Source organism: Neofelis nebulosa, chromosome 6 (assembly GCF_028018385.1).
Source record: "Neofelis nebulosa isolate mNeoNeb1 chromosome 6, mNeoNeb1.pri, whole genome shotgun sequence".
NCBI classification, from domain to species: Eukaryota; Metazoa; Chordata; class Mammalia; order Carnivora; family Felidae; genus Neofelis; species Neofelis nebulosa.
The window spans coordinates 92,145,902-92,160,223 of NC_080787.1; positions in this window are offsets into that span (position 1 = coordinate 92,145,902).

Here is a 14,322-nt window from a genome sequence, read left to right on the forward strand (position 1 = left end):
TGTAAAAGATGATTTTTTCCCTCCAAAGATGTTATCTCTAAGGATTTTTTTTTTAAAAGAAATCGGCCCATTTTGAAAGTCTAAATAAGAGCCCGAATTTCAAGTCTTAAATGGCCTGCATTTTCTGAAAGTAGTTTGTTTTCTCAGGGCGCAAGATGCTGAAAGTGAGATACGAATGCATGGAGAGTCAGGGTTCTTGCCCTATGCTGCCCTTTTGCAGAGTTCATCAGTATACTTGGAGCTGCCTTGATGAGACCAAGTTGCTCAGGGGTAATTCATCACTCAGGTTATTGTGTCAGACCTTAGTACTTTGAGCCTTTAAGGTAAACCGTGAATTTAAGATAACAATCCATTTACAAGAAAAGTGTATCAGGTACAGTGATGAAGAGTCTCATTCAACACTATCATGACCTTCCCGGTGGTACAGAAGACCCCAACCTGTAGAGAAACATGGGTACTGTGCTCATTCTGTGCCAGTTTATTCTCAGGAGTCTCTGTGAGGAACTGGTGAGCAGAGCCAACTACAAAGACATTACAGCCTCGAACCTTTATCAATGTTGTGGAAAGCACTCTTTTAAAACATCTTCACACTTACAAGCAAGCCTGTTCTGATGACTGCACTTCACTACACAGTCATGGCTAGTGAGCAGAGGTTCCTAGATGAATTCTGATAGACATTTGTCACCTTGGCTCCTTCAGCTTGCTCCCCAAATGTGCTGAATGAGTCAAACGTGCAAATGAGCTGAAAGCCCAAGTCCCCAGGCACTCCCTGCTACAGACCATCACTCCTTGCACATATATTTATGTCACCGTTTTGTACTAATCACAAAAGAAATCAGTGAAAAGGAAGAAAATAAATCACTGAGGCTCTGATCACCTTCCCCCCCCTCCCCCCACAAGATCACAATGGCCTATTTGCAGGAAAGGATCTCTCTAATTTCCCCTTGTGGTGGCGATGAGGTTATGAAACAGTCATAATAGCACGAGAACTGCCCTCTCTGGAAGCTGCTAAGAAAACTCCAACCATAATAGAAGGGCAAGGCCTCTTGGTGTTTCTTACAATGGATTTGAAGCCCCACCCGCCTTACCCAATCGTATTTGCATATTCTTTTGAAAACCACACATTGAGTATCTATAGCCCCAGCTGATGTCATCGGGCACAGCATGCAGCCACTAGAAGTGGGACAATTATAATTTTTGTAGCTGATTAATCATCATGAAAAAGTAACAGTCAATTGACTCAATCATACATCCATGGTGATTAATCACACTTCACTTGTGTTTTTTTCCCCCAAGTATTTTACTGACAGTGCAGATGTTGGTTGATTTTCTCCTTTAGCCTTTTACTTGGTCACAGATGTTAAGTAATCACCTTGTCCTGATACTTGACTTATCCATAATCTTCAGTATTACAAGCCCTTAAAAGAAAATGTGCTATTTTCTTAGAAATCAAATGGTAACATAGTTATTACCTTAAAAAAAAAAACAGGTTAATCAATATATGAAATAGCCATAATTGTACTCTGTAATCACGGATGCTTTTTTTTAATAATCATGCGACTCCCCCATTTGTTCCCCAATGGCATGATTGCTGATAAAACATTGGGAGAGAGAGCCATTTTTCTTCCCTCCTCCCGGAGTGTTAATAGCTCAATTCCACTTAGATTTAATTCAAAACTAGATGTTCTAATCCAGATTCATAAAAGACCTCACCTGGTTGCATTTCACTTCTGGGACAGACATAATTTAGTCCTGAAAATAGAACAGACCTCATACCACACTCTCACCTGAGCATAACACTATTTCACTATTTCAGAGGTCTCAGTTACCGGCCCATAAGAGAAGCTGAAATGTTCCATGGGTGCCGTATTTATAAATTGGTCACATATGAATTGTTGATATTTAAGAAGCAATTACAAACACACCAGTCTGTTGGTAAAAGAGGAATAGTCAAGGAATATTCTCAATAATAATGAATCAATTAAATCACTTTTAGGGACAAGTGGGGACCTAGTTTGTATTCAAGGCAACAGAAATGCTTCACTTCGGGCTTCTTTCCATAGTAGCAGGATTAACGGGTGAGGTGTGTTGAAGACATGCTACAGTCAAGCCCTAGCAGACAGATTTGTCTGTCTAATTTCTCAAATGGAAACACCCGATCCTAAGGGAAAAGCAAGGTGGCCATCACAAAGTGAAGCCCCAGCCCCACGCCCCCCACCTCCAGACTGGCTTCCATGATTTCAGACTCTCCACTCTTTGAAGAAGGTATCATCTACCAGCACTGACCTTCAGATAATCTTTGAGATCATTTCCCACGCTGCAAATTGCTTTCATGCCAAGATAACACAGCACCATCGAGTTCTGTCCTAGGTGACTGTCTTGATACTGTTAATAAAGAGCCTTGGGTTGGATATAATTGTTAATAAACTAATTCTAAAAATCCACTCAAATGTCACTTATAATCAGGCTTTTCTGCTGGGCTAGGACCCCTGGGGAAACCTTTGAAGTTGTAAATCTCCTATGCAATGGCAGGGAGGAACGTTAACAAAGTAGAGGGCCACCGTGGCTTTCTGGCTTAGTTGTTTAAAATGATCACATATGATGAAGCCCAGAAATACTTGCAGCTATGAGAACCAGAAAAGGAAGTGAGGGATGGGGCGAAGAACCAGTAGGAAACTCTCCAACTAAACCCAGTCCTCTTTGGATGTGCCAGAGGGAGAGGTGAAAAGATGTTATTACTTGTAATTTCTAGCAAGAACATCAAGGCACAGAAGATAATAGAAAAGCATTTCAGGGAGAAGATACCCATGACATGGAACTATTTAAAACAATTAATCAAAAAAGCCTAATTATTCAATTAGATGGATAAGTGAATCTTCTTAAAGTGGATATGCAAAAAAGAGAGTGATGATGAAATCTTTTAAAGGGAAATGAGTGTAACAAATCAGCGAAATATGATCTCTAAAAAATTCTGAATAATAAGTCAGTGATTATGTTTTAATTGGGCTTTAGCTTTATTATAATTGAGGACACTCATTATCTTGTTTTATTGTATTTATGATTTTAATATTCATATCGTTCGGTACTTTATCTTTGTATACTTTCTGCCAGTGCTTGTTGCACTTCCTGGCTGATTAGTGCCTGGGTCAGTGTGAAGTGAATACAGATGCCTCAATAATGACCGGCAGGAGCGTTGGGCTGATTTTCAGTGTTTGAAAGTCTCCTATAAAGTCGTCCTTTGTGCAATTGTCAGGGTGATTTTTTTCTCTTATTTTTCTCTCTCTCACCATGAGCAGCACTGTTGGTAGGAGTCCTCTAACAGAAAACTATTTTTCACTCTGAAGGGGATCAAGGGACTTCATTTTGGGGTATGATAAGTGTTTCTAAAACGACAACTTATACATGCACATTTATCCTATCTTAGGAAAAAAAATATGTTTTATGCAAACAGTAACATCTAACTGAAAATTCAAGCTCTTTATGTGAGTATAAAACTGAGGGCAAAACAGAGCTCTTAATGCTTGTAACTTCCAGACGATCGGATAAGCCACTCTTTGTTCACAGAGAAGGGCAGTTGAGCCAAAGATTATTTCCAAGTTTTTGTCAATCACTTTGCCCTGTAAAAGGTGCACACATGGCTGATTGCTTACACACTCAGAATCAGCCAAAAGGTGCAGTCAGAATGGGTCGGCAACCGTTCAGCTGCCTTATACGTACAGAGAGCTTTAAATGGGTCTTTGAGAAGCAAAGAGGGTAAGCATTTAGTGTGTGCATGGGAGTTTTGTGAGCCCAAGTGACGTACATGAGTATTTAGTCCATTTTTTAAATCTTTCAAATGATTCAGTGGCAAGAATTGCACTTAAGCTTTTATTTAGGTCCATAGTTTTGCTGCCAGCCATACTGAGATTAGGAGGTAAATAAAAGGTATGGACTCTATTTTTCCCCCTTGTCAGATAAATATATCTTTTCAGGCCAAATCATCCTCTTACTAAAATAACTTGATGAAAAAATAATGAACGAGTAAATAAACAAATAAATTTGAGGTAAAACACACATATCTGATGGCCTGTGAGATTCTGAGAGCTCTAGTCGGCCTGGTCACTTCTCTAAACACTGCAGTGAAAATCATTTGAAAACTTGGCATAGCTCTTAACCAACAGATATATTTTTATGCTCATATTTTTAAAAAGAAAAATTGACTTGTGATATCAAGTCATATTGTGTGTTTTCCATGACGTGCTTTCTAAATAGCAGACTGTAGGCAAGTGCTCCTATTTTAAGCTGGCTCTCTCAACTTTGGCATTGTTGACCTTTGGGGTCAGATAATAATTTTGTTGTGAGACACTATCTAAACACTGTAGGGTGTTTAGCAGCATCCCTGGACCCACCCTAATCATGCCAGGAACACCATCTTTCCCTTGGTTGTTACAATCAAAGATGTAACAGACATTCCCAAATGTCCCCTGGGAGGCAAAATAGCACCCCAATTTGAAAAGTATTGCTTTAAAGCCTTAGCTGACAGTAAGACATTCTCTTTTAAGTTTACTTATTTATTTTGATAGAGGGAGGGGGGAGGGAGGGAGGGAGAGAGAGAGAACACCAAGCAGGCTCTGCACCATCAGCATGGAGCCCGACACAGGGGTCCACTCACAAACCTCAAGATCATGATTTAAGCTAAAACCAAGAGTGGGATGCTTAACCAGCTGAGTCAACCAGGAACCCCTGACAGTAAGACATTCTTAAAACGAAGATGGCCCATAATAATATAGTAATGGCTAGGCACCTGGGTGCTCAGTCAGTTGGGCATCTGACTTCAGCTCAGGTCATGATCTCATGGTCCATGAGTTTGAGCCCTGTGTCGGGCTCTGTGCTGACAGCTCAGAGCCTGAAGCCTGCTTCAGATTTTGTGTCTCCCTCTCTCTCTGCCCCTCCCCCACTCATGCTCTGTGGCTCTCAAAAATAAATAAACATTATAAGAATTTTTTAATTACAGTAATGCACAATCATAAAAGCAGGCCACTAATCAATATACTGTAATTTGGAAATTGGGAAGGGTTGGATGATTTTCTGCTCAGTTTTCTGATACTAACCAGTACTATCATCCAGAGTATTTTCAAGTTTTCCCAGGGATGAAAAAGAAGTATTATGAAAAACTGGGATGTTTTAACTTGAGGAGAATTTGTAAATTTACAGGAAAATAACAATAATGAAAGTGATAATAGCAACAAGGATAATAATAGCAGCATCCACTTAACCAACACAGTGCTAGGCAGCCTTATATTCATTTACTTATTGAGGTTATTTTACCATGAACAATTTTTCGAGGTAAAGAGTCCAGATTTCTCTGCTTCATCAATGCTTATTCTCTGTCCCAGTGCTGGTTTGGTAACTGGAAGCCATGTCACAAATCGGTTGGCACCCGTTCTCAAGGCTGTCTGTATCTGGGCTCCTGGATCAACACCAGGTGTTCAGTTGGGTACAATGACTTAAGTGGCTCCATTTTGAAAATGTGAAGATCAAGTTACTTAACCTGAGATACTGAGTGCAAAGGAATTATTAAAGAAGCTGTAAGAACTCTGTGTATGTGACTGAACAGTTAGTTTACACATGTATATCTCTAGTTATAGGAGGCCCAGCATAGAATTTCCACTTTACTTGGTTGGATCAAATTTTTCCACAGAAGAAGACAGTCAATGGCATATTTCGTGCTGCTCTCACATGGTGTCTTCTCTGTGTCCCATACGTGTTCTCTGCAGAACTGATGGCTCCTTTAACTACCCTTATGGTACTTACTTTGGTTTAAAAAAGTTAAAAGGCAGCACATTTCCTCCCTTAACTTCTTTGTAACTGCTACTGGGATTTATCTTCTATCTAGCTGAGTGTTTTTATTTATCTATCTATCTATCTATCTATAGCTTTTTATGTGTTGTATGTTCCTCTCCTACGCTGGTCTATCTATGTTTTCTAATTTCTGAATTGGGGTCACCCAACACACTTCTCATTCTATTTCTCTGTCTCTCAAGATTTGACTTCCCTTTGGGGTGCTTGGGTGGCTCAGTCGGTTGAGCATCCGACTTCGGCACAGGTCATGATCTCGCGGTCAATGAGTTCGAGCTCGGCGTCGCGCTCTTTTGCTGACAGCTCAGAGCCTGGAGCCTGATTCAGATTCTGTGTCCCCCTTTTTCTCTGCCCCACCCTTGCTTGTGCTCTGTCTCTCTCTGTCTTTCAAAATGAATAAACATAAAAAAATTAAAAAAAAAAGATTTGACTTCCCTTTGAGCTTCTCCTCCTGTAGAGAAGTTCCTCATCCTTTAAGAACCTGAGCCATATGATCTCAGAGTAAGTGAACTCACAAGTCGCTTTTCACGCTGATGATTTTAACCCCTACTACATGGCTATTGTCCATTCTGTTCTTAGAGTCACTGCAGGTCACACATAGGCTTCCTTCACATGTTCTTCTTCCTTGACCATGAAATATGAGATCTTTAAGACTTCTCTCTTCAAGCTCTGTGCACCACAGCTTTGGTTGGTAGTGAAGAGCTTCTGCTTAGGTGCTTTAGGAATGTTAGTTAACACCCAAGAAATAAAAGAAATGAGTCCTCAGGGATGGCGACTCTACTCTTTTTCCTTTTTTGGAAAAAAAGTCCTCAATTGCAGGACAAAATAATAAACAGAATTTCTAAGCATAACATTCAGGAGCCTCAAATTGCCCCTAAACATGTATAATCCCTTTTCATGTATGTAAAACTTTCAACTCCTTGTCTCATATTGTGTGCATTACTCTAGTAAAAAATATTCTTCCCATTCAAGAATCTTACTGGCAGTGTATATTAATTACCGAAATTGAAAGCTAACATGTTTTTTCTACATATAAGAAAGATGGAAATCTATTCCCAAACTTGCATAAAGATTTTGTGACATTCCGTTCAGAAGCCAGTGTCATAATTATATGCCAATCATTTTAACAAGAAATTTTATTATTTCTCTTTATGAGATAATGTATATCAACTTGTGAATTCAGTGATACTCTGCAAAGATGCAAAAATAAAGTGAGTTTTTTAAAGTTGTTTTTCTTCTCCGAAATTAAATTCAGAATAAAAATGAAGTGATATGAAATTATACACACATTAGTGGGATTATAAAATATTAGATAAAATTATAAAATAATTAAAAAGAATAAATGTTCACAAAGTCAACCATCGCATTAAAATTCCTTTTAGCTGGGTTAGCTCAAAGACCATGAAAAAAATCCACCTGCCATTCAGTTTAATTTCTTGTGTTTAGAGCTCTACAGCATTCTGTGTAAAACTAATCAATAAAAAGGATTTATGAGACCTTGAAATAGAACAGTCGAAAGGAGGAAATTATAGTCAGTTTTAGTTATTAAAGATTTTCACCACTAAATTTAGTATAAGGGAAACGTTATACATCTTTTTTAGCTGAAACAGGACATTTATCAAATGCATGGATTGGGGAGACAATTGTGCTTGGACCCACTGTAATGTGTCTTTATTTGTTGCTCACCATTTATTGTTGGCTGTAGTAAAGTAAGCCCAGACAGAAGGGACACAGGATTGGAAAAACTATGTTAAAAAAACAAAAACAGGGGCATCTGGGTGGCTCAGTCGGTTGGGTGTCCGACTTCAGCTCAGGTCCTGAGCTGGTGGTTGGTGGGTTCGAGCCCCGTGTCGGGCTTTGTGCTGACAGCTCAGAGCCTGGAGCCTGCTTCTGATTCTGTCTCCCCCTCTCTCTCTCTGCCCCTCCTCCACTCACACTCTCTCTCCCTCTCTCTCAAAAATAAACATTAAACATTTTTTAAATAAATAATAATTTAAAAAAAATACACACAGTGAGCCATGACCTAAACACAAAATACACACAGTGAGCCATGACCTAAACACGAGAGAACAAAAGTATCTGTGAATACAGAAGCAGTCCATATGAAATTGCTTTGACTCTATTTTTAAAAGAATGAGGACAAGGAAAGAAGGAAACAAGGAGAGAAGTAATGAGGAAATTTTGGAGGCAAAACTCGCCATCACTTAAATGGCTTTTCAATATTATGGAATCAAAATTTAGCTTTGATCACACTCAGAGACCAAGTCATTACCGATTTCCCTTTATTTTTGGTATCATAATATTTGCAGGAGCATGAACATTTCTGAAAATAGCGATGCATGGACTACGTAACATTGTTGCTTAGTGACAATGAGTTTTGAGAGACCACCTCAAAGTGCTCTGACACTGAATATACAGTCTGGAGACTTTTACTTAGATTCATTTCTTAGCAGGGTAATTTGAGGAAATTCAAGAATTTCACTTTTGGTTGATGAAATGAAAATGACAGATGGAAAATTGCAATATTTTGAAAAGAAAAAATGCAGTGATGCACAGAACATAAGATTGCCATAATAATAATAGCACTTAGCATTTACACTGAGTTCTTAGGCTGCAAAGTACTTTGCAAACAACTAATTAAGCCTCATAACACTCCTGAAAGACAGGTAAGTATCATTACTGCCATTCTACAGATGGAGAAAATGAGGCATGGAGGTTAAGTATCTTTGCCTAAGGCTGCTGGAAATAAATGGCAACACCTGGATTGAAGTTTAGGGCCTCCGTCCTTCCTGAATAAAAGGCCAGAGGACCAGCATTCTTTCAACCAAAACAATGACGCTTTTAGTGCTAAATATTTCTCCTTTTGAAAAGATTAACACATCATTCAGTTAGCACTGATTTTGTTCCAAACTGCAATGATACTTGCCTTCAGAAAACAATAGCCTGTTCCCTGTTCCTTTATTTTCCTCATTCATTCTTCTCTCACTGTCTTCACAATTATCCCCAAAGAATGCCTTTGGTGAATGACTAGGTGATGAGAGCCTTTACAGTCAGTGTCACCTGGTGGCAAACATTGAGACTCGGGTTTCACTTTATATTAAAGTTTCAAATCATATCGATGGGCTTCATTTCAAAATTATGACGACTTCTCCTTTCTGATGGGTAATAACTGTTGGCAATCCCAAAATCCTACAGTATGTGAGGGGGAAAAAATAAGTAGATCTTCTCCTTTTCTACTACTTAACTCTCTCCATAATCCCTGAATCCCCAAATTATTGTTCAAGATGTAGAATGTCACCGAAGAAACAATTCTCAGCATGAAAGCAATCACCTAGTAGATTGCTTGTTTTTGACGGTGCTGCTGTTTACTTTTAGAAGTCACCTAGTTTTTGATGAATATTCTGCAGAGCTGGAAGCTCATTATGGGAAATAGCAAAAATTTTAGGACAAGGTTCCTTTTCTTTCTCTTTGTAGGATCAACAGGGTTGTTAACCTTAAAAATAAAAGTGCCAGTTATTTTACCAGCGGAAGAAGGCTTTATTAGGAAATAAAAGAGTATTACAATCCCAGACAAACAAGCTAGGACAAAACCATAGGGGAGTCCTCCACACTAAGGAGAGGACCACTGTCGTAGAGAGCAAAGGCAGGAGTTGGAAAGACTGTTGGAAAGGAAAAGTCCATTGGAGCAAACTGTGAGTTCAGAATATGGTGGCTTTTCATTGGCTAACTTGAGACAGTCTCTTATCAGCTGAGCTATTGCCAGAGGAAAAGGTAATTCTTCCTCTTGTTGGGACAGTAAAGTAGTTATCCACCAGTCAAGTCCCTCTGGTCCTGTTGGATATGCAATCAAAGGAACATGGAGGAGCATGAAATCTGCCCCTGCGGAACCTCCTGACTTCAGTTTTTTTTCCTCCTGACTCTGTTTTAATGAGGTTTCCCTTTATTAATTTTTCAATGACCCTCATGTTTTCATGTATACATATTTGTACATTCCCAGCGCCTAAGATCTCACACACCAACTAGGGGGAACAGGATTTGACACAAGAGAGAGCAATGCACTAACACTGTGGGATGTAAATGTATAATTATTCTGCTATCTAATAAATATGTCGAGGAAGTCCAGAAAGGAACAGAGATTAATTTTGTCTGCTGATGTACTCAAAACAGTATGTGCCAAAACTTCTGATTTGTGCATGTGGCCATTATTTGAATGATTTGATTCTGAAAAATAACTCTTGTAAACTTGTTTTTAGAGTCCCAAACAATGAAAACTTTCTAAATTTATAATGTAGTGATGGTTGCACAACTCCATGAATACACGCAAACCATAGAATTGAACACTTACAATTGTAAATTTTATGTGACTTACAGCTCCATAAAGCTGTTTTAAAAAAAATTGCCAAGCCTCTCCACATCCTCCCTTTCAATGGTAGTCAGTAGCTTCCAAGAACTATACTCTATCAATTTAGAAAATACTCTTCCTAGTATTTTTAAAAGATTTTATTTTCTCACTTTGTTTCTGTTGACTCCAGGAGCCATTTGGGTGCCCAGCTGCTACCCATTCCCCACACTTATCCTACCCAATGGGAACACTATTGAGAAAAACACTGCTGTAATACCAGATCAACCAGCATGGGTCCCATCCCCACTAAAAGTGAACCTTCTCCTATTCAAAGGAAACTACAGTTTATGAGGAAGACAGATTAATTTCTGTGCCCTCACAGTTACTCAAAAGATTCAATGCTGTCATTGTTACAATTTGACACACCCCACTCTAGAGTTCAAGGTTCCACCTTGATTCTTTCTGGTTAGCTGCTTCCTCTATCTGTAGAAGACAACAATGGGCAGGGCCCATGACTTTAACGATCTGTAATTCCCACAGGAAATAATATAATGCATGTACTGAATATTTGCTAAGTAAATACGTGAAAGATTGGATTTATTGGCGATTAAATGGAGTTACTATTTTCATCATTTCTATCTTCTCTTTACTTCCCCACTTCTTGTGGCCAGTACTCTATGAAAACGTACCTGTAATGATGACAGAATATTCTAGAAAGTGAATATATCATGATTTATCCAATCATTTCTTTATTAGCATATAGTTGGAGGTGTGTGGAAAAAGTAAAGTTGTGATTCCTACTTTTCACTAACGTACACAGTATCTTCTGAAATACCCTCATTTATAGGTTTTGTTCTAACTGTGTTATTATTTCATAGTTAATCTAATGTTAAAGCTTTACTATATTAAAGTACATAAATTGTCCTAATCCTCTTTCTGCTGGTTGCCAAAAGCCCATAGTGAGTTTGACCAATTATCATACCGTGTCCAAATGTATGAGAGTTTTCTTCTCCCTCAACCTTTGGCATTTTTGCATTCTGATTTCTTTCAAATACATTAAACAATTCATTTAAAGTACATTTCACAGTGTCCCATAAATAATGAGGTATTACACATAATGATATTACTATAAATTTTGTTACTAGTAATGAGATAGATACTTGTCCAGGTACTAGGAAAATAATGGTATCTGTCTTAAATTTGTCTTTCTTTCATTATCAGTAAGTTGGAAAATGTCCTATCTTTATTGATCATTTTTATTTCTTCCATGAATTTTCTTATTTTCTCTTTTATTTATTTATATTAGGGTGCTTCCCTTTTTTAAAAACTATTTATTTTTGAGAGAGAGAGAGAGAGAGAGAGAGAGAACACAAGAGGGGGAGGAGCAGAGAGAGAGGGAGACACAGAATCCAAAGCAAGCTCCAGGCTCCGAGCTGTCAGCACAAAAACCAATGCAGGGCTTGAACTCAAAACTGTGTTTATGACCTGAGCTGAAATCAGACACTTAACCCACTGAGCCACCCAGGTGCCCCAGGGTGCTTCTCTTTTTATCTAGATTTTTAAGCATTTTAAATGTAGTAATAATATTAACTTGTCATTTTTGTCTTAAATATTTTCAATGATATTTATTCCTTGAGTTTTTTGATATAAAAATTTCAAATTATTAATGAAATATATTGATCTTTTAAAAATCGTTATATCCACCACTATTTTTATATTTAGAATAGATTTGCTCAAATTTTAATCTTTGCAACACTCCACCTTTGAAAAGTGTTGTTAAATAAATAAAATTATATGGCCTAATAAGTTTGGAGAAAATGAAGAGGTATAAAATGTAAGTGGTTTTCTTTCATGTTCCCCATGCTTTTAGGAAGTTACCATGCCTTGAATTGCCAATGAGGGAATAAAGTGTACCACATTTATACAACATATTTGTATGGCCACAGACCTCTTTGTTCATAGAATATGCCATAGAGCTACTGTGGCTCAGAACACACTACAGGTGACCCTACGTAGAAATTATTTGCCTGCCCCAAGATTATTTTTCAAAAAGTTAAACCATACTTTCTTTCAGTTTTTAAAGACTTCATTATTTATTTATTTAACTTTTTTCCCCCCGTAAGGTGTTATTTAGTATACGTTGTAGGCTGGGACTCTCACTTTCTTTTTCTACCCAATAATCAGTTTTCCCAATACACCTTTTGTTAACAAATCTGCATTCTTTTAATCATGGGTTCATAATGCACTCTCTTTTATGCCATGATATAATTCTCACATACGTATTTAGCGTGTTGAAGTACCATGTGTTCTATTAATCTGACTGTACTTTCATGAACCAGAATGACATATTGTTTTAGCATAACAATAAATTTAAGTATCTCTTTTAATATATTTAAGTATGTGATTTATTTTCCCCATAATGTTCATAGATACCTTTACCTATCCTTCCAAATAAACACTAGAATTATTTTATCACGATCCTGAATAGCATTTTATTAATCCTATAATTATTTTACAAAATCCAGTGCTCCACTATAGAGATACAGTTTTTGTTCCTATTGTATTGAAGTTATTATTTATATTGCTAGGAAAGTATTTTAAGACTCCTTATATAGATTATGTGCATTTCTTAATAAGATATTACTATTATGTGAATAGTACCTTTTCTCATTATGTGCTCTAATTGGTTATTGCTGCTATACAGAAAAACTATCAACTTTTTGCCATTTAATTTGTATCCAATCATTGTAATGAACTTTAATATTAATTCTCAGAATTTTGTAGATGGTTCCCTTGAGTTTTTCTATTTAAATAGTCATATCGTCTGCAAATAATAACATAAACTTGCCTTCTCTTATTTCAGTATTGTATTTTATTGTCTTGGCAAGGAAGTTTATGTCTGTGTTAATTAGTAAGGGTAATAGCAAGCATTCTTGATTTTAATTAAACATAATACGGGCTTTTTAAAAATAATTTTAAAAATATATTAATGAACATTTTATTCCTAATTTTGTAGGAATTAATTTATAAAAATCAGAAATGGGTGTTTAATACTATTGAAGGCATTTTACCAAAAAATGAGAGCAAAAGAAATCTCTCGGATTTCTTTTAGTATCTATCTATATATCTATCTATCTGTCTATACACACACACACACACACACACACTCACACAGACACACACACACACATTGGGTTATAAATTAAGATATTTATATATGTAGTTATATATGTCATATAACCACACACACACACACACACACACACACACACACTCTATGTCTAAGGTTACTAAAAAGACTGGCTTTCCTGCACTAAACTCTCTCTGGTAGAGAATTTAGAGAATTCTCTAAAGCAGTTTCCTAGAGGCTGTGTCTTAGTGCTTAATCCTGAGACTGCCACATAATTTTCTTGTGGTTTCAGATTTCTGTAATAAATCATTTTCAGATTCTCCTTGGGCCTCAGGATAATGTTCTATTTACTTTTTTTTTTTTAATTAGACCTTGTCTTAATGTTATTTTTGTTTTTTCCTCCTTCCAATGCTTAAATCAGAGTCATCTAGTGTTTGCCATCAGACAAGTTATCAATTTCCTTTGAAGCTGTTCATGGTCTACTAGGTGCTAAGAGTATTGCCTTTTTATATCTGTGTATATGGAAGAGTACTTAACAGCTAGATTTTCAGCCATACATCAGTGTCTAATAAAACTTTATCTGATTCAGTTCTTCTGGACTGAAAGAGAACCAACTACTATTTTCCAACTATTAGAGATAAAGGACAAGGGAATTCTATACTGTACTACTCTAGAAGCTTCTGCCTATAGACCATTTATGGTTCTGCACCTGCAGGCGAACACCTGTTCAACCCTGCTCCATCTACACAGTTGACATATTGGAATTGTGTTCTGCATATGGATGTACCTAGACTTACAAGGTGGGGTTGGTCTGAGACATAAGTACCAATGTTCAAGGACAAGAGAGAAGCCTCAGGAGCTAAAGGTGGTCCCAAGCTGACGGACAGTAAAAAACAAACAAACAGGGGGGCCTGGGTGGCTCAGTTGGTTAAGCAACTGACTTCAGCTCAGGTCATGATCTCATGGTTCATGGGTTCGAGCCCTGTGTTGGGCTCTATGATGACAGCTTAGA